The sequence below is a fragment of the Carcharhinus amblyrhynchos genome, chromosome 5 (genome assembly GCF_965287045.1).
Source record: "Carcharhinus amblyrhynchos chromosome 5, sCarAmb.v2.hapA, whole genome shotgun sequence".
Classification (NCBI taxonomy): Eukaryota; Metazoa; Chordata; class Chondrichthyes; order Carcharhiniformes; family Carcharhinidae; genus Carcharhinus; species Carcharhinus amblyrhynchos.
The window spans coordinates 99,474,824-99,495,033 of NC_137328.1; the positions used below are offsets into that span (position 1 = coordinate 99,474,824).

General features: G+C 41.5%; 1 protein-coding gene and 1 pseudogene across 1 annotated transcript in view; one reads left to right on the forward strand and one right to left on the reverse strand.

Annotated features, from left to right (window-relative positions):
• iqgap2 (IQ motif containing GTPase activating protein 2) overlaps positions 1–20,210 on the forward strand; it is a 323,133-nt gene that overhangs the window by 53,145 nt on the left and 249,778 nt on the right. The gene's annotated exons all lie outside the window — the stretch shown is intronic.
• Positions 10,260–10,871, reverse strand: LOC145343353 (ATP synthase F(0) complex subunit f, mitochondrial-like; annotated as a pseudogene).

Genomic DNA, 20,210 nt, shown 5'->3' on the forward strand with positions numbered 1-20,210 from the left:
TTGAACTGACTCTTGAGTTGTCTCCCGGTGTTTAATTGCTTTAGTTTCAGATTCTGAACGCTGTTCTTTTCACCAGGATGCCTTTTACAATGGACATATCCAGATGCCATTGATTACCTGATTATCTCTCTACATTGTTCTCTCTCTCTCTTTGTGCCTCTTGTACCTCCTCCTACCAACCAGATTTACATCCCTCTGATCAGTTTGGTCAATTAGTAATGTTGTGTGGGATGCTGAGCTGGCACAGTGGTAGGCACTGCTGCCTCTCAGCACCAGGGACCTGGGTTTGATTCCTGGCTTGGGTCACTGTCTGTGTGGAGTTTGCATGTTCTCCTCGTGTCTGCGTGGGTTTCCTCTGGGTGCACGGGTATCCTCCAGGTGCTCAGGTTTCCTCCCACAGTCCAAAAGATGTGCTGGTTAAGTGCATTAGCCATGCTAAATTCTGCCTTCGTGTACCCAAACAGGCAACGAGGGGATTTTCCACAGTAACTTCATTGCAGTGTTAACGTAAACCTACTTGTGACTAATAAATAAATAAATTTTCAATTTTATTTCAGATTTCCAGCATTTGCAGTATTTTGTTTCTGTATGAGTAATTGGTTATGATTTTCTATACACAGCATCCATGATATGCAAAGCATGAGTCACAAGTAAAATGCAGCAATTGTGGGTTTGACTCCATTGCCACTTTTTTCCCCCAAAGTGTGATTGGCTATACTGTTGTACAGTATGGGTCACCAATCTGAATCTGAACTTAATGCGTTGTTCTGCGTGAATGGAGAGTAAAATTATTAGTGTCGAGTGTAGAAGATGTAAATTTTCTCTTGCAGAGGGAAGAGTGAAAACATTGTCTTTTTTTGTGAAATGTAAACAAAATAATCCATGCTCCGTTATCTGTACTTCTAATGTATTTGTTTGGTCTTTAAGTATTTTAAAGTTATTAGTTTAGTATAATTGTAGTAGTTGTCATCTTCCACTTCATGTATTTTGGATATTAAATTTTGTGGAGTATAGTGACGCACCTTCACCTTGGAGTCTGAGACCCAGGAAGTACAGCAAAGATTCTCCAGGAGACAAAAAAAAACCTGATCTCCAGTCCTGATTTACATAAGTATTAATCCAAGGTAGTATATTTTAGTGTCAAAGTAAAGAATTTTTGAAGTGTATCCATACAAACAGTTGGGTTGGGGGAGAGGAAGGAAATGAGAAATGACAGGACTGAGGAAGAACAAAGATCTGCAAGATTGGCCACATCATCCTCTTTCAATGTCTCTTTTATATTGTCCAACTGAGTGAAACTGATTGCTTGATTCCACTCTTTCTGTGGGTCAGTGGCTGGATGGCAGGCTTGTGATGCAAAGTGACACCAACAGCACGGGTGTAATTCCCGTACTGATTGAGGATACTTGAGATGGCTCACCTTCTCGATCTTGCCCCTCGCCTGAGGTGTGGTGATCCTCAGTTAAATCACCACCAGCCAGCTACCCTCTTCAAAGGAGAAAGCAGCCTCTGATCATTTGGGATTATGGCGACTTTATCTTTGAGATTGCTCACCTGATGATTCCAATCTTTCCTCTTCAGTCATAGCCAGAGAATATCTGACAATGGTTTCTCTCCCCATTACCACACCATTACCTTTACGGTTCTGCCAGCATCTGTTTTTCACACCCTCCTATTTTACATCTACATGCCCCTTTAAAAGACCATTTGATGATGATGCCATGTGATTCTGCATATAGGCTGATGACACCCAGTTCCATCACCTCCCTCAAGCCCTCCACTGCCTCTTGTCAGACAGTTGTGTCTGGAATGAGCTATAATTTCTCTCAGTTAAATATTGAGAAGAGTGAAGCCATCATCTTCACGTGCCACCAATCCGGTCTCCCTGCCTGACCACTATCTCAAAAACTGTAGAAAACAGTTTGTAACCTTTGTACCCTACTTGACGCCAAAGAGAGCTCCTGACCTCATATCCTCCTCACCACAATGACTGTTCTCTTTCACCATCATAATATTACATCTTTGCCTCTGCCTTAGCTTATCTGCTGCTGATGCCTCATCAATTTTTTTTTTACCTCCTCAGCTGTTCTAATGCTGTGCTCCTTGGCCTCTACCAAGCTCCATAGATTTGAGCTCATCCAATCTCTACTAGCTGTATCCCAACGGGTGCCATGTCCATTTTTTAATCTATCACCCTTGTGATTGCTGATTTATATTGAGGTAATTGTGGACTAAGAGCCAATTTAAAAAATCTCATCCTAAAAAATCTCAATTTAAAAAACCCCCTCATAGCCTCAACCTTTCCTATTTCTGTCATTCTGTTTCAGCTATAACACAGTGAGAACTCTGCAGTCCTCAAAAATATAAAAGTCTGAGGCTATGTACTAACCAACCCAAGAACAGCTTCTTCCCTGCTGCCTTTAGACCTTTGATTGGACATAGAACAGTGCAGGCCCTTTGGCCCTCGATGTTGTGCTGAGCTATGACTGAACCCAAGATCAAGCTATCCCACTCCCTATCACTCTGGTATGCTCCATGTGTCTATCCAATAACTGCTTGAAAGCTTCTAAAGTGTACGAGTCCACTATTTCAGCAGGCAGTGCATTCCATACTCCAACCACTCTGAGTAAAAAATCTACCTCGGACATCCCTCCCATGTCTCCCACCATCCACCCGAGGAAATAGTCTCTGCATGTCCCCTCTATCAATCCCCCTCATCATCTTATAAACCTCTCAAGTCACCTCTTATCCTCCTCTGCTCGAAAGAGAAAAGCCCCAGCTCCCTCAACCTTTCCTCATAAGACCTATCCTCCAAACCAGGCTGCATCCTGGTAAATCTCCTCTCCACTCTCTCCAATGCTTCCACATCCTCTTTGTACACAGTTCTGGTCACCTCACTATAATGTTCCAAATGTCGTTTCATCAAGGTCCTGTATAGTTGCAGCATAAACCCACGCTCTTAAACTCAAACCCCCTGTTAATAAACGCTAACGCACCATAAGCCTTCTTCATAGCTCTATCCACTTGAGTGGCAGTCTTCAGAGATCTGTGGTTATGAACCCCAAGATCTCTCTGTTCCTCCACATTCTTCAGAACCCTGCCATTGACCCTGTAATCCACGTTCAAGTTTGTCCTACCAAAATGAATCACTTTGCCAGGTTAAACTCCATCTGCCACTTTTCTGCCCAGCTCTGCATCCTATCAATGTCTCTTTGCAGCTTACAAGAGCCCTCCATCTCATCCACTACTCCACCAATCTTGGTGTCATCAGCAAATTTACTAACCCACCCTTCAGCCCCCTCTTTCAAGTCATTGATAAAAATCACAAAGAGCAGAGGACCCAGCACTGATCCCTGTGGTACACCACTGGTAACTGGCTTCCAGTCTGAAAAATTTCCTCCATCACCACCCTCTGTCTTACGTGAGACAGCCAGTTACTTATCCAAACAGCCAAATTTCCTTCTATCCCACGCCACCGTACTTTCTTCATGAGCCTACCATGGGGAACTTTATCAAACGCCTTACTAAAATCCATGTATATGACATCAACTGCTCTACCTTTGTCTACATACTTAGTTACCTCCTCAAAGAATTCAATCAAATTTATGACGCAGGACTTATCCCTCATAAAACGTGCTGACTATCCCGGATTAAGCTACGTCTTTCCAAATGGCCATAAATCCTATCTCTCAGGACCCTTTCCATTAACTTACCGACCACCGAAGTAAGACTAACTGGCCTATGATTACCAGGGTCATTCTTATTTCCTTTCTTGAAGAGAGGAACAACATTCGCCACTCTCCAGTCCTCTGGCACAATCCCTGTGGACAGTGAGGACCCAAAGATCAAAGCTAAAGGCCCCGCAATCTCATCCCTTGCCTCCCAAAGTGTCCTAGGATGTATCCCATCTGGCCCAGGGAACTTATTGACCCTCAGGTTTTTCAAAATTGCTAATACATCTTCCCTCAACATTTATCTCCTCCATCCTATCAGCCTGTATCACACACTCATCCTCAAAAACATGGCCCCTCTCCTTAATGAACACTGAAGAGAAGTATTCATTCAACGCCTCATCCATCGCTTCTGACTCCATGCACAAGTTCCCATTACTATTCTTGACTGGCCCTAACCTCACCCTGCTCATTCTTTTATTTCTCACATAAGATTGAAAAGCCTTGGGGTTTTCCTTTATCCGACCTGCCAAGGGCTTCTCATGCCCCCTCCTAGCTCTCCTAAGCCCTTTTTTTTTAAACTCGTTCCTACCTTATATAATTTGATTTTTCTCTACACCCTAGCTATGACTATATAATATTACATTCTGTACCTTCTTTCCTTCTCCCGTGTGTACTCCACATAGTGAGCAAGAAACAATATTTTTCACTGTATACTAATACATCTGGCAATAAATCAAATCAATTCTGGCCTCGTGTGTATCCTTCACCCACCATTAGTGACCATGGATTCAGGCAAGTTTAGCTTTTCGTTACTCCTCCTAAGGACACTTAGCCAAAGGTAGTGAATTCTTCTGTAGAATTCCTTACTCTTCTGTGGGGTGCCATGGGATTACTGTGCTAAAGGCACTATATAAATACAAGTTGTTGTTAACTTAAGTCAAAATAAAAATCTTGGGCAGTAGATCAGACAGACAGAAGAAGCAGTTTTTCCTCTCTCTGGTTTAAAGATATTTGAACTGAAGATTTACATAAAAGGATTTTCTGCTCAGTGTAATTAAGACAAATGTTTCTGATCCAATGTCATACTGTAAAGATGACTTTCTGCTGCATTGAGCAGGTTTGAAATGTCACATGATACTGAAATTGAAATACTTTTTGGTTAGTACAGTTGAAAACAGCATCTGTTTCACATTCTGTTGTGCTAAGCATATACATGTCTTGCTTTTTTTTGCCTTGGGTGAAAGATATAGCAGTTGTCTTGTATGATTGAGGTGGGAAATGACTTTGTAAATGCTTTTGAGTAGACTTGGCTTAAATCCAGGTGACACACAAGTGCTTGTATTGAAAAGTCATCCGGTGTTGTGTTAGTTGTTAAAAATAAAACAATAGGTGCAATTTTTACAATTGATGGGACGAGAGATGAAATTTGGTAACATGTTAACAAAATTGTTTTATGCCGGAAGTCTAAAATCATGGAATTCATAATAAATATTAAGAAACTGAAATTCACACCTGTTTCCTTTCACCATATAAACATAACTGCTAAACGTGCTGAACCACTGGGAGGATGGGCGATGAATTGCCAAATTTAAAGTGTTGTGAAACTGTAGCCTTTCTGACAGTGAGTAAAGGCCAAATCAAATGAGTTGCTATTTGTGGCTGATACAGACTGAACACTTAGCACAATTCCCTTGTGCAATGATTAATGCTCTTGCTTAAGTTTAGATCAATCTTTGCAGGAAATAATTTTGGTTGTACGTTGTGCGAGTGCTGGTTCAAAATGCAGCAAAGTTTGTCCACGTTGCACTTCGAGTTGATTTTTATTTTGTTCAAGTGCATCAGTTGACTGATCTTGTGAAAACTGAAATGTCCTTGATATCCTAGACCTCTGTGCGAGAGGCTCTTCTTGGCAATATCCAGATTCTTATTTCAGTTGTAGACATGCTGTTTTGCGGTTGGGGTTAGAACATCTTTCAGTTGAATGCTGTGGCAAATGGTGTACCTTCATTTTGTGGTTAATGACTGCACCAGCAACGAGCAGACTTTTCACAACAGGAAATGACCTCTTCATTATTTATGTCATGAACTGAATTCATCTTCGCACTGTTGAGGCTTGTTATCCACTTTTTTACTTGAGTGCATTTTGGTTACTTCTGGTGACAATACACAATCATACTGGTATCATGTCATGATCCATTTATAGCTAACAAAAATGGACTTCTACCCATGATGAAATGTAATTTTGTTATCATAACTGTAAACACCACGTAAAGGGGTTAAATCATAAGATTAAGATCATTCATGCTTAACTCTTTTCTGCTAGATAAAAGATCTGTTTCAATGCCCACCTTTTGAGAAGCATTTTGTTCAAATTGTTTGTTTCAGTTGTGGATAGACTTTAGAAATTTCCTTTTTAACTGGCAACGTTATTTCTATTGTCAGATATTACAATTTGAAGTCTATGGCTCTTGATTTAATGTGATTTTGAGAGATTTGGTTGCCTTGAGTGTTTGTTAATAATTGTACATTTATATAGTTTCACTGACAAATTTCTCCATTATTAAAACAGCTCATGTCTACATGTGGCAAGACCTGGGCTCCTCACTGACCAGTAACATCTGCACTATTCAGATGCTGCACATGACCGTCACCAACAAGAGAAAGATTCATAGAATTGTTGAAATTTGCAGCAGAGAGGCACATATAGGGCAAATTAGGTCTTTGCCAGCTGAGAAACAGCTATTTCGCCTAAGCCCACTTCCCAGCTCTTGATCCATGGACTTGTAGGTTATGGCATTTCAAGTGCATATTGAAGTGTTTTTAAATGCCCAAAGGCTCCTGCCTCCTACACCCTTTTGCAGGAAATGAGTTCCAGAACCCACCATCCCCTGAATGGAAGAAAAACATATCAACTCTCCTCCATACACTCTAACAATTATTTTGAATCTAAGTTTCCTGGTTATTGACATCTCTGCTAAAGAAAATAGATCCACCCTATCTTTTGTATCTAGATCCCTCATTATTTTATACATTTCAGCTAAATGTTCTCTCGGCCGCATCTGTTACAAGAAAATGAATCCAGGTTTATTTAATTTTTACTTGTAGCCGATCTCTATTTTTGGCAACTTCCTGTAAATCTCATCTTACCTCTAGAAGGACGTGATCACATCCTTCCTGTAATGTACACAATACTTGCCTAGCTAATGTTTTAAAAGGCAGACTATCCTATATGCCTTATTTCACTTCCTTATCTGTCTGCACTACTATCTTTTAGAGGACTATGTCCCTTTATACTTCTCAGAATCCTACCAGGACCAACCAATTTATTGTGTATTCGTAGACTTCCTACAGTGCAAAAAGAGGCCATTCAGCCTGTTGAGCTTGCACCCACAACGATCCCACGCAGGCCTATCCCCACAACCTCACATCTTTACTCCGTTAATTCCCCTGACACTAAGGGGCAATTTATCATGGCCAATCAACCTAACCTGTGCATCTTTGGAGTTTGAGGAGAAACCAGAGCACCCAGAGGAAACTTTCGCTGACACAGGGAGAATGTGCAAACTCTGCACAGTGACCTGAGGCTGGAATTGAACATGGGCCTTATTTGTTCTCTCCAAATGCATTACCTCACACTTCTCCAGATTAAATTCCATCTGCCACTTTTCTTCCCACCTGTTCAGTCCATTTGATATCTTCCTGCCATCTGTTGCCGCTTTACTCACTATTAACCACACTTCCAATTTTAGTATAATCAGCAAACTTCTCAATTGGCTCCCTACATTTAAGTCTATAACAGTTGATATACACCATGAGAAGCAAAGGGCCTAATAGTGAGCTCTGCAGAGCCCCAGTGGAGGACAGCCTTATAGTTAGAAAAACAGCTGGCAATCTTTACTTCCTGACACTGAAACCATTTTAGCCCCAACTTGCCCTTGAATCTCAAAGGCTTTTACTTTTCTGAACAATCTGCCATGTCAAAAACTTGTTGAAATCTATGTTGACCATAACAAATATGTGACCAGCATTGACATTCCTCGTTACCGCTTTAAAACATTCCTTCAGGTTAATCAGGTGTGACTTTCCCTTAACAAACCCATGCTGACTGTCCTTGATTGATCTGAACCTTTGATTTTTTTTCTCATATTTTGCCCATCACAGAGGTTAGGCTGGCGGGCCAGCCTATAGTTATTCCATCTATCCCCTTCTCCCCTTTTAAACAAAGGTGCAATATTAGGAGCCTCCCAGCCCTCTGGCATGAAATCAATAGCTGGAGGGATTGAAAAAAGGCAATCAAAGCTTCTACCTTGGCATCATTTGGCAGCTGAGTCACCTCCCATTGACATTGTTTTTTCATTCTTTCATGAGATCTGGGAATTGTCAGCAAAACAGCATTTGTTGCCCATTCCTAACTACTGAAATTGAGAGGCTTTCTAGGCCTTTTGAGGGCAGTTAAAAGTTGATCCCATTGCTTTGGCACTGGAGTCACATGTAAGTCAGACAAGCTAAAGGTGGCAGATTTCCTTCCCTAAAGGACATTAGTGAACCAGATGGTTTTTTTGAAACAGTTAAGTACAGATTCATAATCATCATTACTGAGATTAGCTTTTGATTCCAAAATTAATAATTAAATTTAAATCACACCAGCTGCTGTGTTGGGATTTGAACCCATGTTCCCAGAGGATTAACCTGGGTCCCTGAATTACTGGTCCAATACAGTAAGAAGTCTCCCAACACCAGGTTTATATGCTAGTAAACACCACAAGCTTTTGGGGCTCTGCCCCTTTGTCAGGTGAGTGGACAGTTCTGATCACAAACAGAATTCTGATCATATAAAGGCACACAGTATACAGAATACTGATTAGATTTGTGATCAGAACTCTCCACTCACTTGATGAAGGGGCAGAGCCCCAAAAGCTAGTGGCGTTTACTACCAAATAAACCTTTTGGACTTTAACCTGGTGTTGTGAGACTTCTTACTGTGTTTACCCCAGTCCAATGCCGGCATCTCCATGTTATTACTGGTCCAGTGACATTGTCACTACTCCATGTTTATCATTCTTGGTGATCGCTTTTACCTCATGCGTTTAGATGAATTTCCTCAGAGTTTGTCTAGTTTCTTTAAATAAGCTACTTAAGTTCGTAGTTCATTAAAATCATTATAATTTATTCACAGCTCTATGTATATCTTTGGAACTTGAACAAGGTTCGACTTCTCCCACCATATCTGGTCATGTGATTGCATCAGCATCGGGTGCTTCTGATATTAACCCTTTACTCTGTAGCTGCCTGTGATCAGAACTGTGACCACCCAGAGGAGATCAGTACCTTATGCAGTTGGAGCTTGTGCCCACATCAGAACAGGCACCCTGTCAAAAGAGGATAATATCATATAATGGCATGTTGTGGAGTCAAGGTGTGGCATTGCTTGTGCATGAATCTGTTGTAACAAAAATGCCATGTGACATGTTATTGTGCTGTATAAACATGTAGGGGTCTAGTTTCTTAGTCTCCTGTTTTCCCAGTGCAGGACAGGCCAAACATACCCTGTGTGTTACTCTTGTACAGCCTAAACATTGCTTTAATTTGGTGAACTAGACTTTTTTAACATGGACCAGTCACATCACTGGCTCCCCATGGCCTTGTTCCAGAAATCAGGAAGCAAACTGTTCAAAACTTTGTGCCGAACCATTGATCTCCGGGTCTGAACCACAGGGCTGAAAATTTATTTGGTCCTGGCGCTTTCACCCTGATTTATCTAAGTGCATATGTTGGGTTTTACTTGAAGGTGCAGACTCTGCTTCCGTCCTCTGGGGAAATCCTAGAAATATCAGGCCAATGACAAATGAATTTCTTCGAGTCAAATGAAATGTGATTTATCAAAGTCCTGAGATATTCTTTGAGAGATTTGACGCAGCAAGAAAATTATCATCGTTTTTGCATTCAGTTAGAGACTTCAGATAGTATTGGGCTCACAGTTTTGTTTTAGGAAAAAAAATTCTGGAAATAAGCTCTTTTATGTCTTCATCCCTGCACTGTAATTCTCGATGCTGACAGCGAGCTTAAATCAGCTGCTTTCCTGTCATGAACCTGGAGGTTTTGTAATGGTGACTAATGTGGCTTTACCAATGGTTAATTATTACATGTTGGAACTCAGAGCACATTTCCACACTACAGCCATCCACTGATAGTGTCATTGTGTAAGTGGTTAATGTGTGTTCAAGCTATTCTTAGCTGCAATCTCCCCATCCACAATGCAAAAAGTAGTACGTGTGACTTTATTGAACAGTGAATTATAACGTTTTTTTCTAATCATTTGCGGGATGTGGGCGTCCTTGGTTGGGCCAGCATTTATTGCCCATTCCTAAGTGCCCTCCATTTCAGTTAACTATATTGCTATGGCTCTTGCGTCATGTGTAGGCCAAACCAGGTAAGGATCCTTCCTTAAAGGACATTAGTGAACCAGATGGGTTTTTTTGTTTGGCGCTTGTTCTAATTTTATTTTCCATGATATAACTCAAACAACTTGTTTCTTTAAAATTCCGTAAATACAGTAAGCAGAATGATCTGGAATTCAGCAGCAGTTCAGTAATACTTCCTCCAACTCTCATGTTTTAGGTGACTGTACTCCCAGGTATAACTGATGAGAATGAAACCAGCCAGCATCGTAGCGACATCACCCATCCCACCTCGCTTCACGTTAATATACTTGTTGTAGAACCAGTTGTGGCCAAGATGTAAGCCACTAGAATGCCAATGGGAGTGAATCTCACACAAGTGATCCACTGGGACAGCTCCCCCAGCTTCACATCCATCAGCTGCTTCTCCGCAATGGGAACCAGCCTGTTCCATTTTATGACAATCGACGGTGGTTATTGTTTAGACTTTTAATTGCAACTTTTTATTATTGAAATCAAATTTCACCATCTGTCACGGCAGGATTGCATTAATCAACAATAGAATTCATCTTGTGCTTACAGATTGATCAATTGTTCTATGCTCTTAGACAAGTGAGACTATATTATTCAGGGAATTTCTTCACCCACGTTATTAATAAATGCATATGCTCATATATGCTATGGTTGTTCTGTATTACTAAATTTTTAAAACCACTCACTCGCTTGAATTTATCCTCCCTACTTACCTTGAAAGCTCTGATTCTGTGATTCCAAAGGTGCTGGCACATTTGGACAACATGGCCAGGTGACTAATTTGCACTCAAGCTCAGGCAGTGAACTCATGAGATTGAGAATAAGGCTTATTTTAAACCAGTGCCCTTAGCCACAAAGCCCCATGTGCCTAAGACCACCCTCAACCAATGCTTCAGGCAAAATCTGCTAACTCAACCCATCGAAGCTATTCCTGCTTTGTATCACTTCGATCATTCCTGGGAAGTGACCTTTTATCGGGAGTCTTTGGCATCTTAATACAGATTTGTGTCCAAGATAGCTGCCTGGAGATTTTATCTTCCCTTGTTGATCCTTCTGTCAAACACATCCTTGCTGTAATAGAAATATTAAACTCCATTACTGTGCAATGCTCGCATTTAAAACTTTGCCTTAATACCTGAAATAATTTTGGAGAAACATGGGTACAGAGAGAAATCTACAAATGCTGTACTTGTAAGCTGCCTTTCTCAGCAATTGTGCTTCACTGGTTTTATCAGCGTAGCTTTTATTTTGCCAGTTTTGTCATGAGATTTGCTAGTTTGACAACATTTCTGTTGAAATTTGAACCCCCCCCCCCCCCCCCTTTCCTGTGGATAGTCATGGGGTCTTGAAGCTTAAAAATGAAACATTGCTGTCTAAAAGTGGAACAGCACAGAAAGCAGTGAGATTCAATTATTAAATCACTAACTCCAAACTTTATCAGGTGCCTGAACCTAAAGGTGTGATTTGACATAGTGAATTTGATGCTGGAGCTGCCTGGTCTAAAATGCTGCATTTTACCTCCCCCAAAGACATTTTTTTCCCCCCATTGGTATAAAAATTAATTTGAAACATGTTAAAATCCACTGGACCATCTGCATAGCAGTGGGGGTTTCCTTAGTGAATCAAGAGAGCTTTTGCCTCCCTCCTTGTGTGAAACTTCTGGCCTCCATATGATTGCACAATTGGGGCTGGAAAATTCTTGGCTGGAGCCCGGATTTCATTGTTTTGCGGCTTTGCCACTGCGCTGCTGATTGAAAGTCTAATTTCACTTCTATTGCCAAATGTTACTACTGCTTTCTCACTATTGGTGGTGGGAGAATTACATCAAGGTTGGCAGCAAAATCAGCTCAAAAACCACAAGTCTCTCTCTCCATCACCCGCTCCCAACCCCCCCAAACCACCACCACTCCCACCGTTGCAAGTGAGGTGCCAACCTTTTCTTTATCCCCGCTGTTCGTTCTCCTGGTGATAATACATGGTGGTGAACTAATTCTACAGCTTGTGCCACAGAGGTTTTCCCAGAACCTTACCTCATAAGTGAAACAGATTTTTCTTTAAAAAACAGCAGTAATTTATTAAGTAATACATTAGGGACTTTGGGATTAACCATTGGTCAGCAGTCTGTAGGTTAACAAAACTGCAAACGTGTGCTGGATTTTTACATGTTGAATCTCAGTAAAAAGCCCATTCCCTGCCCCTCCTGACATTCCATAAATGTTCCCATGATGTCATGTAAAACAGCTTGTGCATCCAGGCCAAATAGCTAAAAGCTAAAGGTAGTGGTTTGAACTGGATACCTCCAGAACACTGTGGCTTGTGGTTTTAAAATATCTCTTGCTGCTGATAAATGTTCCTGGAAACTTGAATTCTCCTGAGGGAATAATGAATAGCAACCGAAATTATAAGTTCCTTTTGTCTCATAACGTTGAACCTAGCCTGAAGTTCAATCTGGAGTGTTTTGTTCACATGTGGCATCCCCGAAAGACTCTTCTTGGATTAGTTTTGTGCTTTTGGTCAGATTCAAAAGGGTAATTAACAGGACGGCAGGATAGGAAAGAGATTGGAGCTGAACTTGGCCGTTAGCCTGACTAACGATGGTGTACCTTATTATAATTATTTAGAGTGGAGAAATTGAAAGGGGTGGAGTGGCATCCGTAAGCTGAAGGAACAGGGAGAGAAAAAGAAGTGTGGGAATTGAAGTAAATGGAGCGTGCTCATGTGAATGGCATAAAAATGATCATGTGTTAGAGCTGGCAGACTGAGCTTGCTGAGGATTTAACCGTTTAATAGCCCTACCATTCAGATTCTAACACACTTGTATAGTTTGAACTACACTTCACTACTGCAAATTAATCAATGCGACCAGACGTTTTTATAGATTTATACTAAGGGTAAACAGTTGGATCAAAGACAACCAGCGCTACATCTGCTGCAGGTAAACTCTAGATGCACAGCAGCCGCAAGGTGAAGGTCGCCTAGGATTACATGATGTAAATAAACATTGCCACATCATAAGATGGCACAGAAAATGAGGTGGAGGGACAAAGGCAAAAAAGATGAATGAAAAACACTAAATGACACTTGAGTCAACCATCAAGATCTGGATGCCAGGTTTCCAAACGAATGATGCAAACTGAAGCCAGGTTACCTTGTAAACCATTGAGAAGCTAGCTTGACAACTTCCAAATCAAGATGTACAGGCTTCTGTTTCCAATTGTAATGCCAATAAATGGATGAAAAATAATGGTTACCATTGTCATCACAAATGGAATTATACATTTGGGATAAATGTGTATTTCTCTTATTTGACCATAGTCCAGAAAATTGTGCATTCCTGCAGAAAAATAACTTTTCAACAAAACATGAAATTTGACCATACGTTTTCACCTTCAAAAGTTCTCTTTATATTCTGCTATAAATGCTAGTGATATCTAGGTTGGCTAGCTTGCCCAATTGTTTACAAATTTTTAATGCCTTCATCAATAATGTTAGGATATGGATATAGTTTTAGATCATTTATATTTGTGTGTGTGTGTGTGTGCTGAGCATAAAATTAAAGTTTATTTATGTGTCACAAGTAAGGCTTACATTAACACTGCAATGAAGTTACTGTGAAGTTCCCCCAGTCACCACATGCCAGCGCCTGTTGGGTCAATGCACCTAACCAGCGCGTCTTTCAGACTGCGGGAGGAAACTGGAGCACCCAGAGCAAACCCATGCACACATGGGGAGAACTTGCAAACTCCACATAGATAGTGATCCAAGCTGGGAATCGAACCTGGAGCCCTGGCGCTGTGGTGCAGCAGTGCTAACCATTATACCACGCTATATCTTTACATTTTAGCATAATTTATGTTCCTGTAGTTGTGTTAAGGAAACTTGAGTTTCAGTTTTACTTTAAAATTGCCTATGGGTCTATGGTAATTTGTTTGCATGCATTTTTAATGAGGTTTTGTAGCATTTAAAGGAGAAAAAGAACTATGCTTCTGCCTAGCAACAAGTGGCTCACAGACACTGGGAGAAATGGTTTTAGTTCAGTTCAGAAAATGACCCAGAAGAAAGGCTTCAAAACAGGAAGAGAGTTTGCAAAATGCAGGCCCCAAACTAAAGAACAATAGGTCCTGAAGCCAGGGAGAAGGGCATAAAAAAGTTCAAGAAGACCTTTCTAGTTAAAGGCAAAGAACAGGAATCTGGAAAAAGGTCCTGTTAAATGCAGTTGAGAGTGAAGAGCAGAGGCTCCACTTTAAAAGACAGGGCTGCAGGGTGCAGTCCTAGAGTAATGTAGGCTTGTGGAAAAATTCAGGCGATCCGAGGAGACAGCTAAAGGTTGGTGACCCCTTACTTACAGGCCTCTGATCAGTGGTGTTTAGTTGGCATGGCTTGGGTATTTGAGAGATTATGTGAAAAGCAAAACTTGAATGCACGTAACCCTAAGGCAGAGGAACATCAGAGGACAGACTGTAACCCTGGAGATGGATCCTTAGTGAAGACATCTGAGAGAAGGCATTGTTTATGAGACTACTTCAAGGTGTATTCCTCAACAGCAAAGATTGGAAACTCTTGTGTCTAAGACAAGGGTAACAGTGTGACAAGCTGGCTTGTGGTATGACGAGTGTCAGGGAGAATTTTGGGTGCCTTCTGTTACCTGGTTTGAGTGTGGTGCGTGTGATCACAGTTTATTGGTTTACATGGACTGTGTACTTACTGCAGAGTAAAAGATAGACTTTGTGTAACTTGTATTATCCTTACCAATCTGTATATATCTGTAAAGGTGGAATGGAGTGAAGGAGTTATATAGTATAGTTCACAATGCTCTGTTTTAATTAGTGTTTTATTCTTTTGTTAAAAGTTCATCAGCAGCCTCTATGTCTTTGCTCAAGCAGCTGTCCTGCACGTTTCTAAACAAAAAAATAAAAGTTTGGATCTATCAAACGGGTTCCACCCTGGGGTCTGACTTGTCCTGCAGTAACATCAGCTGAGATCATAGCCATAATCTATTACATCACTCAGAAGTCATCCTTTAACAGTTTCCAGGCATCCATTCCATTAAATTCATCTATGGAATCGGAAAAAATTAGTTATTTCTCCCTCTCCCTTAAGTGGAATGCCTGCTTAATTTGCAGCTTTCGGCTGAGATGATGTGTGGACCTAATGCATTGCTTTTTGCTTTTACTTTTGTTATTGCTATCAGTTTTAGCATTTTATATTTGTAAATATGAAATGCAAACATCCCACTAGCACACTTGACTTGGTAGTAACATTACTGGACTAATAATCCAGAGGTTCTGAACAATGCTCCAGAGACACGAGTTCAAATCCAACCACAGCAGCTGGAGGGACTTAAATTCAGTCAATAAATCTGGAAGAAAATTAGTGCAGCGGCATGGGGGAATCACGGCCAGGGAGTTTGCACATGAATATAGATAGGTTGATTGAGTGGGCAAAAATTTGCCTGATGAAGCCTAATGTGGGAAAATGTGAAGTCTTTCACTTTGGCAGAAAGAATATGCGGAGTATTACTGAGATGGAGAATGACCACACAATTCTGAAGCACAGAGGGATCTAGATGTTCTCATTCACAAGTCATAAAGTTGATATGCAGGTGTAGCATGTAGTCAAGAAAGCTAATGAAACACTACCCTTTATTACAAGAGGACTCTGACATTAAAATATAGATGTTATGCATCAGTCATACAGGGCATCATTGCTGAGATCACATCTCTCCTACTGTGTGCAGTTTTGGTATTTTTATTTAAGGAAGGAAATTAGGTGGTTCAGTGGTTTACTAGATTAATACCCGGAATGAGTTGCCTTATGAGGGCAGACCGGGCTTGTTTCCTGAGCGGTGGCAGCTGTGGGGGGGCTGTGACTTGATTGAAGTATATAAAATCCTGCATCGCCTTGACAAGGTGGGCATGGAAAGGATATTTCCTCTTGTGGGTGAGTCCAGAATTAGAGAGCACTGTTTTAAAATTAAGCATTGCCCTTTGAGGATTTTTTTTCTCTGAGGGTTTTGTGATTTTTGGGGCTCTCCACTTCAGAAGGCGGTCGAGCTGGAGTCACTGAATATTTTTAAGGTGGATGGATTCTTGTTGAGCAAAGGAATCTACTGGTGGAAAAGATGTGAATGCCAAACTTGAACATAAACAGCTCAACCATGATTTTGTTGAACGGCAGAACAGGCAGGAGGAACCAAATGGCCTACTTCGTTTGTTCATGAGTAATTTGCATCCTAACTCTACAAAGTCTGTTCACTATCAACATAGCACAATTCTGGAGTGATTGAATACTTTCTACTTGTCTGGATGGAAACCACTCTAGTAACGATCAAGAAGTTTGATACAATCCAGGACAAATCAGCCTGCTTGATTCTCTTTGATCCCCACTGCTGCCACCATCAACATTCAATCCCTCCACCACTCTAGCACAGTGGCAACAGTATGTGCCATATACAAGATGCACTGCAGCAACTCACCAAGGCTCTTTTGACAGTTGCCAAACTTGCAACCTCTAACAAATGGAAGGACAAGGACAGCAGACTCGTGAGAAATCATCACCTGCGAGTTTCCCTAGATTGCAGGAGATCAAAGTGTAGGCTTGCCATCACCTTCTTGAGGCAACACAGTGATGAAAAAGAGGTTTAGTGACAAACTGAAAATGTGCTTTAATACTATGGAAAATCTTGTTTAACTGCAATCTCCAATACAATTTCACAAGTAACTGCATGTCTTGTAGGAAAAAAATGAATGTGGAAATGTATGACTACAATACTGTGTCTAATTGCGCTATGTAAAACTGCATCTTTTCCACAACACTGACTCTCTTGATGAGCACTTTGGGAAAAGTTACTGGCTTTCTGTTCAGCGAGCAAGTAACTCCCACTGGATCTAAATCACACTGCAGATCATGATGTAAGCCATCATGTATTCTTGCTGCACTCACCACTATTCCATTCAACTTTGGTTACCATAGTTTCAACACAAACAAAGTCTGAAAACTGATTTTTCTTTTGCACCTAAGGCTGACAAAGAACTATTGGCAACATCACAGATGGGTCTTTCTCTCTACAATATTTAAAAGTAATGATGGGAAAGGGTTTAAATTGACGGAGAGGAAGACAAAGACGCTAGTGTTTGTCTACACATGAGAAGGTGGTGCAGTGGTAATGTTACTGGTCTAGTATCCAGAGGCCAAGGCTAATGCTCTGGGGACGTTAGTTCAAATCCCACTCTGGCAACTGGTGGAAGTTAAATTTAATTCATAAATCTGCTATTTAAAAAAAATTGAATGATCACAATCATTGTAAAAATCCACCTGGTTCACTAATGTCATTTGGGGAAGGAAATGTACTGTACTTACCTAGTCTGCAACTGCAGAGCTACTACAGTGTGGTTAACTTTGCCTCTAAAATAGCCGAGCCAGGTATTCAGTGGTATCAAACTGTTTCAGAAAAGTCAAAAAAGCATCAGTCTTGGCACTAGAAACGATAACAGCACATCCAGCCCTGTTGACGGTGCAAGGTCCTCCTTATTAACATCTGTGGGGGAGACCTTGTGCCAAAATTGGGAGAAATGTTCCAAGACCTGTCAAGCAACAGCCTGACATGCTCAGACTCACCAAATCATTCGTATCTTACAAATAGTGTCACAGGCAGATGGTGTGTCCTGAATTACTGACAGTACAGATCCACCAGAAGTGCCTGCATACATTTGAGAGGGAGTTCTCATTGACACCAGACCCCATGAAGTCTCATGACGAGGTCCCTGCCGATTGCCACCTACTGCCTTCTCTCAACTGATGAATCAATACTTTTATCTTTCCAAGTGGTCAAGTGCACGCCTAGCACTGGAGCACAAATTTTCAGCACTACTAGTGGAATGCTGTCAGGGCTCATTGCCTTTGCAGTATCTGGTACATTCAGCTGTTTCTTGATATCAGTACAGTGAACTGAATTGGCTGAAGTCCAGCATCTGTGATACTGGACACACAGGAGGAGGCCAAGATGGATCATCCACTCAGCATTTCTGTCTGAAGATTGTTGCAAATGTTTCAGCCGTGTCTTTTGTACTGATGTGCTGGGCTCCTCCATCATTGAGGATGTAGATATTTGTGGTGCCTCTTCCTCCTCCAGTTAGTAGTTTAATTGTCCACCACCTTTCACAAGTGGATGTGGCAGGACTGCAGAGCTTGGATCTGATCCATTGGTTGTGGGGTTGCTTAGTTCCATTGTGTGCTGCTTCCACCATTAGTCTTGTGCTTTGCCCCCACCAGGTTGACGCCTCACTTTTAGGTTTGCCTTGTATTATTCCCAGCATGTGCTCCTACACTCTACAGTGAACCAGGTCTGGCACCCACAGCTTGGTGGTAATGGTAAAGTGAGGAACATGCCAGGCCATTTTGAAGAAACACCACTTGGAAGAAACTCTTAGGATGGTATTAGCACAGAATGTACTCTGGGTAGGGCAACTCTGATGGTTGTCATAAAGAGTGGCTTGGTGGCCCACAATTGACTGAGTAAGCTAAATCCTGGATAACCTAGCTGTTAGACTGGGCCTGCAGCAGGTGATGGGGAACTGATGAGAGGGAAAAACACACCGGACTGTCCTTGCCAATCTATTTGTCACAAATGCATTTGTGCATGACTGTATGGGTAGGACTGCAAAGTTCTTGTGGAGACAAAATCCACCTGCTCGCAAGGATGCCCTTCATCATGTTGCATGCTACTACCAACATGGTAAATGGGACAGATTCTAAACAGATCTAGCAAAGCAAAACTGAACATCTGAGAGTAATGTGGGCCATGAGGGGCAGTAGAACTGTTTTTAATCATAGATTATAACCTCATGGCCTGGCATATCCCACACTCTACCATTACCACCAAGCTAGGGGGCTAGACCTAGCTCAATGTAGAGTGCAGGAGCACGTGCTGGGAATAACACCAGGCAAACCTAAAAGTGAGGGGTCGACCTGGTGAGGGTAAAGCACAAGACTAATGGTGGAAGCAGCATACAATGGAACTAAGCAACCCCACAATCAATGGATCAGATCCAAGCTCTGCAGTCCTGCCACATCCAGTTGTGAGTGGTGGTGGACAATTAAACTACTAACTCGAGGAGGAGGCATCACAAATATCCACATCTTCAGTGATGGAGGAGCCCAGCACATCAGTGCAAAAGACGAGACTGAAACATTTGCAACAATCTTCAGGCAGAAATGCTGAGTGGATGATCCATCTTGGCCTCCTCCTGTGTGTCCAGTATCACAAATGCTGGACTTCAGCCAATTCAGTTCACTGCAGTGATATCAAGAAACAGCTGAATGTACCAGATGCTGCAAAGGCATGGGCCCTGACACCATTCCACTAGTAGTGCTGAAAATTTGTGCCCCAATGCTAAGCATGCACTTGACCAAACTTAACCAGTACAGCTGCAACACTAGCAATATTGTCTACCCGACAATAAGGGAAATTTCCCAGATATGTTCTGTCCATTGAAAGTTGCAAAAATCCAACCCAACCAATTATCAGCCTCTCAGTCTATTCTAGATCATCAGCAAAGTGATTAGAATGTTGAACACAGTCTTATCAAGTGCCACTAACTTGCTCATTAATGTCCAGCCAGGGTCACTTATTCCAGATAAAAGCAAATTACTGTGAATGCTGGAATCTGAAACAGCAGCATTTTCTGTTGTTACCACTTGCTGCTGACCTTGTTACAACCTTAGTCTAAAACAGGTGAGATGAGAGTGACTGCCTTTGACATCAAGAAGCCCTAGCAAACCTAAAGTCAATGGGAATCAGATCTCCATTGGTTGGAGTCATATTTACACAAAGGAAGATGGAGGTTAATCATCTCAGTTCCAGTACACAGCCACAGGAGTTCCTTCGGGTTGTGTCCTAGGTCCAACCATCTTTAGCTGTTTCAACTATGACCTTTCCTCCATCATAAGACCAAAAATGGGAATGTTACTGATTGGTGCTGAACATTGCGCGTTCATGACTCCATAGATACTGAAGCGGTCTGTATCTGCGTGACCAAGACAATATTCAGACCTGTGCCGATTAAATAGTAAATCGCATTCATGCCACAAGTGCAGACAGTGGCCA